Source organism: Oncorhynchus kisutch, unplaced genomic scaffold (genome assembly GCF_002021735.2).
Source record: "Oncorhynchus kisutch isolate 150728-3 unplaced genomic scaffold, Okis_V2 Okis03b-Okis08b_hom, whole genome shotgun sequence".
NCBI classification, from domain to species: domain Eukaryota; kingdom Metazoa; phylum Chordata; class Actinopteri; order Salmoniformes; family Salmonidae; genus Oncorhynchus; species Oncorhynchus kisutch.
The window spans coordinates 17,064,034-17,072,149 of NW_022261980.1; positions in this window are offsets into that span (position 1 = coordinate 17,064,034).

Below are 8,116 nucleotides of genomic sequence, written 5' to 3' on the forward strand. Positions count from 1 at the left end.
TTGTGGAGGGGGGAGAGAAAGTCACTGTCACAGGGAACAGCGGGACAAAACACCTCTTTGTCTACATCCCAAATAGCACCTTATTCCCATAGGGCTCTAGCGAAAGGTAGTGTACTGTATAGAGAAGAGGGTGCTATGTGGGATGCAGACAACGTCATGTGAGCTAGAGAGGAAAGACAGAATGCTTTGTGAGGTCAAATCAGATTCAAATCAGATTCAGGCACAAGTTAATGAATGGGGCCCATAGATGATAAACAGCGCTAGTTGCAGTGAGACAATCACAGTCTGTTCTGGGGAGAAACGTACTTGATGTCTATATGAATACGGAGGAGGAAACGTATTGTATGAGTACCAACCCACCAACAGACTCGTATGTCCCCCCAGTACCAACCCACCGACAGACTCGTATGTCCCCCAGTCTCAACCCACCGACAGACTCGTATGTCCCCCCAGTACCAACCCACCGACAGACTCGTATGTCCCTCCAGTCTCAACCCACCGACAGACTAGTATGTCCCCCAGTCTCAACCCACCGACAGACTAGTATGTCCCCCAGTCTCAACCCACCGACAGACTAGTATGTCCCCCAGTCTCAACCCACCGAGAGACTAGTATGTCCCCCAGTCTCAACCCACCGACAGACTAGTATGTCCCCCAGTCTCAACCCACCGACAGACTAGTATGTCCCCCAGTCTCAACCCACCGACAGACTAGTATGTCCCCCAGTCTCAACCCACCGACAGACTCGTATGTCCCCCAGTCTCAACCCACCGACAGACTCGTAGGTCCCCAGCCGTCCTAAAATCTATTTCTACAAGGAGTCATGTACCAGCATCTGACCTGTAACAAAGCATTATAAGGGAGATAATGCCTGGCCTATTGAAGGAGTCCTTCAGACTCTATTTTCACCCTGTGAGTTTATAGAGGACTAGGTTGTCATTAACAATAATACTGTTGTCTGTTGGAACTTGACACCTTTCCACTCAAGCAACTAGCTGGTGGAGTGTGTGTGTGTTTTCACGTGGCCATACGTCGGTCTGCGTATGTGTGTGTTTTCACGTGGCCGTACGTCTGTCTGCGTGTATGTGTGTGTTTCCGCCCCTTCCTTCTCCCTCTGCGTTTCCTCTAGCTGATTGTGAGGAGAGTGGCAAGAGTTTGAGGGCCACTTCACAGGGACATGATGACTGACACACCCGCCTGGACATGAGCAACAGAGAGGGAGACTGAAGCACAGAACACCGTGTTACCCAGCATCTCTCCTCACAACACCATGAGACACAGAACACCGTGTTACCCAGCATCTCTCCTCACAACACCATGAGACACAGAACACCGTGTTACCCAGCATCTCTCCTCACAGCACCATGAGACACAGAACACCGTGTTACCCAGCATCTCTCATCACAGCACCATGAGACACAGAACACCGTGTTACCCAGCATCTCTCCTCACAGCACCATGAGACACAGAACACCGTGTTACCAAGCATCTCTCCTCACAGCACCATGAGACACAGAACACCGTGTTACCCAGCATCTCTCCTCACAGCACCATGAGACACAGAACACCGTGTTACCCAGCATCTCTCATCACAGCTCCATGCTCAACACCAATGATTCCCAACTAGGGATACTATGACCCCTGGGGGTACTTGGTCTATCCTCAGGGGGGGTACTTGGCCTATCCTCTGGGGGGGGGGGGTACTTGGCCTATCCTCCGGGGGGGGGGGGGTACTTGGCCTATCCTCCGGGGGGGGGGGGGGGTACTTGGCCTATCCTCCGGGGGGGGTACTTGAGAAGACTCACGAGACCAAAGGCCTACTGGTAAAATACACGAGGGGTAATTCAGGGCAGAGCGAAATGCAGTTGGTGGCACAGTAACCAAAAAAAGTTGGGAACCACTGTTCTACATTTGTCTAGAATGTTCCACACTACTCAAGAATGCTCTAGAATGCCCTACACAGCTCTAGAATGCCCTACACAGCTCTAGAATGCCCTACACAGCTCTAGAATGCCCTACACAGCTCTAGAATGCCCTACACAGAGAAGGAGACTGGTGGATAGAATGCTGGATTACTACTGAAGCACAGTGGAAAGACAACTTGGACAGGAACTGGTCCAATCATTCTGCATTTCACACCTAAAACTAACACAATGTCTTCATCAGTGAAGTCCCTCTCTCTACCTAACTCCTACGTGGCATCTCTCCAGTCAGTGACATTTCCTATCTCAGTAAAATGACTCACTTCATCTTGCAACATGGACAAGGCCTGTTAAACTCAGCTGGAAACGCAGCTTGGACAGAAGACAGAGATACTGTAGCATCAACGACTAGGAACCCTGACCCTGTCATGTTGCTGTAGAACTCATAGTTCACCCTGAAACACCCTGACTGTTGCTGTAGAACTCATAGTTCACCCTGAAACACCCTGACTGTTGCTGTAGAACTCATAGTTCACCCTGAAACACCCTGACTGTGTCTTCATGTTGCTGTAGAACTCATAGTTCACCCTGAAACACCCTGACTGTGTCTTCATGTTGCTGTAGAACTCATAGTTCACCCTGAAACACCCTGACTGTGTCTTCATGTTGCTGTAGAACTCATGGTTCACCCTGAAACACCCTGACTGTGTCTTCATGTTGCTGTAGAACTCATGGTTCACCCTGACTGTGTCTTCATGTTGCTGTAGAACTCATAGTTCACCCTGAATGAAAGAAGTGACAGGGGTTCCCTGTTTCCCTACATGATTGTCTGAGCTGGCAGAAAAAAAGGTATGCGTTTACGTGTGAGTGTGTACGAAAAGGAGAGAAGGAAAGGAGAGAAGGAGCTCAGTGAAGGAAAGGTAAACCAGAAGGAGGAAGGGAGAGGAGGAGCTCAGTGAAGGAAAGGTCAAAGAGAGGAGAGAAGGAAAGGAGAGAAGGAGCTCAGTGAAGGAAAGGTCAACGAGAGGAGAGAAGGAAAGGAGAGAAGGAGCTCAGTGAAGGAAAGGTCAAAGAGAGGAGAGAAGGAGAGGAGAGAAGGAGATCAGTGAAGGAAAGGTCAAAGAGAGGAGAGACAGAGAGAAGGAGATCAGTGAAGGAAAGGTCAAAGAGAGGAGAGACAGAGAGAAGGAGATCAGTGAAGGAAAGGTCAAAGAGAGGAGAGAAGGAGAGGAAAGAAGGAGATCAGTGAAGGAAAGGTCAAAAGAGAGGAGAGAAGGAGAGGAAAGAAGGAGATCAGTGAAGGAAAAGTCAGAGAGGAGAGAAGGAGAGGAAAGAAGGAGATCAGTGAAGGAAAGGTAAAAGAGAGGAGAGAAGGAGATCAGTGAAGGAAAGGTCAAAGAGAGGAGAGAAGGAAAGGAGAGAAGGAGCTCAGTGAAGGAAAGGTAAACCAGAAGAAGGAGAGGAAAGAAGGAGATCAGTGAAGGAAAGGTCAAAGAGAGGAGAGAAGGAGAGGAAAGAAGGAGATCAGTGAAGGAAAGGTCAAAGAGAGGAGAGAAGGAGCTCAGTGAAGGAAAGGTCAAAGAGAGGAGAGAAGGAAAGGAGAGAAGGAGATCAGTGAAGGAAAGGTCAAAGAGAGGAGAGAAGGAGAGGAGAGAAGGAGATCAGTGAAGGAAAGGTCAAAGAGAGGTTGAGACAGAGAGAAGGAGATCAGTGAAGGAAAGGTCAAAGAGAGGAGAGAAGGAGATGAAAGAAGGAGATCAGTGAAGGAAAGGTCAAAAGAGAGGAGAGAAGGAGATCAGTGAAGGTAAACCAGAAGAAGGAAAGGAGAGGTGTCCTTACCCCACGTCGTCATAGAGCTGTTCCACATCATCTTTCTGTTCCCCCAGAGACAGGTCCAGGTCCAGGTAGTTCCCATTGGGGGCCATCTGCAGAGCACACTCCTCCAACTGGGGCGGAACAAAGACAGGGACAGCCATGTTAGCGGGGTGTAGTGAAATATTTACGCAAACAGGCATAAACACAGTCAACATTAGTCAACAACAGTAAACAGTAAACAACAACATAAAAAAAGGAGACTTTATTTTCATATTTTATTACTAGTTTTTTTTTTTACCTAGTTAGTTTTGTCTCATCGCTGCAACTCCGGTAAGAACTCGGGAGAGGCGAAGGTCGAGAGCCGTGCGTCCTCCGAAACACAACCCAACCAGGCCGCACTGCTTCTTGACACAATGACCACTTTCATCTGGAAGCCAGCCGCACCAATGTGTCAGAGGAAACAACCTGGTCAGCGTGCACTACACCCAGCCCGCCACAGGAGTCGCTAGTGAGCGATGGGACAAGGACATCCCTGCCGGTCGAACCCTCCCCTGACCCGGACGACGCTTGCACTACCCGGTGGGTCTCCCGGTTGCGGCCGGCTGCGACAGAGCCTGGACTCGAACCCAAAATCTCTAGTGGCAAAGCTAGCACTGCGATGCAGTGCCTTAGACCACTGGGCCACTTGGGAGGCTTTTTTGATATCTTAACATTGGTATCATTGTTCTAACATAGAAAGAGTCCATCTTCCATCTAATTCAGAGGTTAGAATAAATACTCTCCATGTCTAGCATTGATGATTTCATCAGCTTGATTACACCGGCATTGTTGCTCAAATCAAATCAAATTTATTTGTCACATACACATGGTTAGCAGTTGTTAATGCGAGTGTAGCGAAATGCTTGTAACCCCCCCCTGTGCTGTTGTTCTGAGTCAGGATACAACGCCCCTTCACTTTCTATGGAATATACAGGCATAGGCTACCTGCTTTCTACAGACTGTGTGAATCAGGCCTTCATGGTTGAATTACTGCAGAGAAACCCACTACTGAAGGACACCAATAAGAAGAAGAGACTTGCTTGGGCCAAGAACCCCCAGCAATGTACATTAGACCCCTCAGGAGACTGAAAGGATTCAACATGGGTCCCCAGACCCTCAAAAGGTTTTACAGCTGCACCATCGAGAGCATCCTGACCGGTTGCATCACCGCCTGGGTATGGCAACTGCTCGGCATGTGACCGTAAGGCGCTACAGAGGGTAGTGGGAACGGCCCAGTACATCACTGGGGCCAAGCTTCCTGCCATCCAGGACCTATATAATAGGCGGTGTCAGAGGAAAGCCCAAAAAATTGTCAGAGACTCAACAGCTTCTACCCCCCAGCCATTAGAGTGCTGAACAACTCATAAGAATCACCCCCGGACAATTTACATTGACCCCACTGTACACTGCTGCTACTCGCAGTTTGTTTGTTACCTATGCATAGTCACTTCCCCCCCACCTAAATGTACAGATAACCTAAACTAACCTGTACCCCTGCACACTGACTCTGTACCGGTACCCCCTGTATATAGCCTCCACATTGACTCTGTACCGGTACCCCCTGTATATAGCCTCCACACTGACTCTGTACCAGTACCCCTGTATATAGCCTCCACACTGACTCTGTACCCCCTGTATATAGCCTCCACATTGATTCAGTACCGGTACCCCCTGTATATAGCCTCCACATTGACTCAGTACCGGTACCCCCTGTATATAGCCTCCACACTGACTCGGTACCGGTGCCCCCTGTATATAATATAGCCTCCACATTGACTCTGTACCGGTACCCCCTGTATATAGCCTCCACATTGACTCTGTATCGTAACACCCTGTATATAACCTCCACATTGACTCTGTACCGTAACACCCTGTATATAGCCTCCACATTGACTCTGTACCGTAACACCCTGTATATAACCTCCACATTGACTCTGTACCGTAACACCCTGTATATAGCCTCCACATTGACTCTGTACCGGTACCCCCTGTATATAGCCTCCACATTGACTCTGTACCGTAACACCCTGTATATAGCCTCCACATTGACTCTGTACCGTAACACCCTGTATATAGCCTCCACATTGACTCTGTACCGTAACACCCTGTATATAACCTCCACATTGACTCTGTACCGTAACACCCTGTATATAGCCTCCACATTGACTCTGTACCGTAACACCCTGTATATAGCCTCCACATTGACTCTGTACCGTAACACCCTGTATATAGCCTCCACATTGACTCTGTACCGGTACCCCCTGTATATAGCCTCCACATTGACTCTGTACCGGTACCCCCTGTATATAGCCTCCACATTGACTCTGTACCGTAACACCCTGTATATAGCCTCCACATTGACTCTGTACCGTAACACCCTGTATATAGCCTCCACATTGACTCTGTACCGTAACACCCTGTATATAGCCTCCACATTGACTCTGTACCGTAATACCCTGTATATAGCCTCCACATTGACTCTGTACCGGTACCCCCTGTATATAGCCTCCACACTGACTCTGTACCGGTACCCCCTGTATATAGCCTCCACATTGACTCTGTACCGTAATACCCTGTATATAGCCTCCACATTGACTCTGTACCGGTACCCCCTGTATATAGCCTCCACATTGACTCTGTACCGTAACACCCTGTATATAGCCTCCACATTGACTCTGTACCGGTACCCCCTGTATATAGCCTCCACATTGACTCTGTACCGTAACACCCTGTATATAGCCTCCACATTGACTCTGTACCGTAACACCCTGTATATAGCCTCCACATTGACTCTGTACCGTAACACCCTGTATATAGCCTCCACATTGACTCTGTACCGTAATACCCTGTATATAGCCTCCACATTGACTCTGTACCGGTACCCCCTGTATATAGCCTCCACATTGACTCTGTACCGTAATACCCTGTATATAGCCTCCACATTGACTCTGTACCGGTACCCCCTGTATATAGCCTCCACACTGACTCTGTACCGGTACCCCCTGTATATAGCCTCCACATTGACTCTGTACCGTAATACCCTGTATATAGCCTCCACATTGACTCTGTACCGGTACCCCCTGTATATAGCCTCCACATTGACTCTGTACCGTAACACCCTGTATATAGCCTCCACATTGACTCTGTACCGTAACACCCTGTATATAGCCTCCACATTGACTCTGTACCGTAACACCCTGTATATAGCCTCCACATTGACTCTGTACCGGTACCCCTGTATATAGCCTCCACATTGACTCTGTACCGTAACACCCTGTATATAGTCTCCACATTGACTCTGTACCGTAACACCCTGTATATAGCCTCCACATTGACTCTGTACCGTAACACCCTGTATATAGCCTCCACATTGACTCTGTACCGGTACCCCCTGTATATAGCCTCCACATTGACTCTGTACCGGTACCCCCTGTATATAGCCTCCACATTGACTCTGTACCGTAACACCCTGTATATAGCCTCCACATTGACTCTGTACCGTAACACCCTGTATATAGCCTCCACATTGACTCTGTACCGTAACACCCTGTATATAGTCTCCACATTGACTCTGTACCGTAACACCCTGTATATAGCCTCCACATTGACTCTGTACCGTAACACCCTGTATATAGCCTCCACATTGACTCTGTACCGGTACCCCCTGTATATAGCCTCCACATTGACTCTGTACCGGTACCCCCTGTATATAGCCTCCACATTGACTCTGTACCGTAACACCCTGTATATAGCCTCCACATTGACTCTGTACCGTAACACCCTGTATATAGCCTCCACATTGACTCTGTACCGTAATACCCTGTATATAGCCTCCACATTGACTCTGTACCGGTACCCCCTGTATATAGCCTCCACATTGACTCTGTACCGTAATACCCTGTATATAGCCTCCACATTGACTCTGTACCGGTACCCCCTGTATATAGCCTCCACACTGACTCTGTACCGGTACCCCCTGTATATAGCCTCCACATTGACTCTGTACCGTAATACCCTGTATATAGCCTCCACATTGACTCTGTACCGGTACCCCCTGTATATAGCCTCCACATTGACTCTGTACCGTAACACCCTGTATATAGCCTCCACATTGACTCTGTACCGTAACACCCTGTATATAGCCTCCACATTGACTCTGTACCGTAACACCCTGTATATAGCCTCCACATTGACTCTGTACCGGTACCCCCTGTATATAGCCTCCACATTGACTCTGTACCGTAACACCCTGTATATAGTCTCCACATTGACTCTGTACCGTAACACCCTGTATATAGCCTCCACATTGACTCTGTACCGTAATACCCTGTATATAGCCT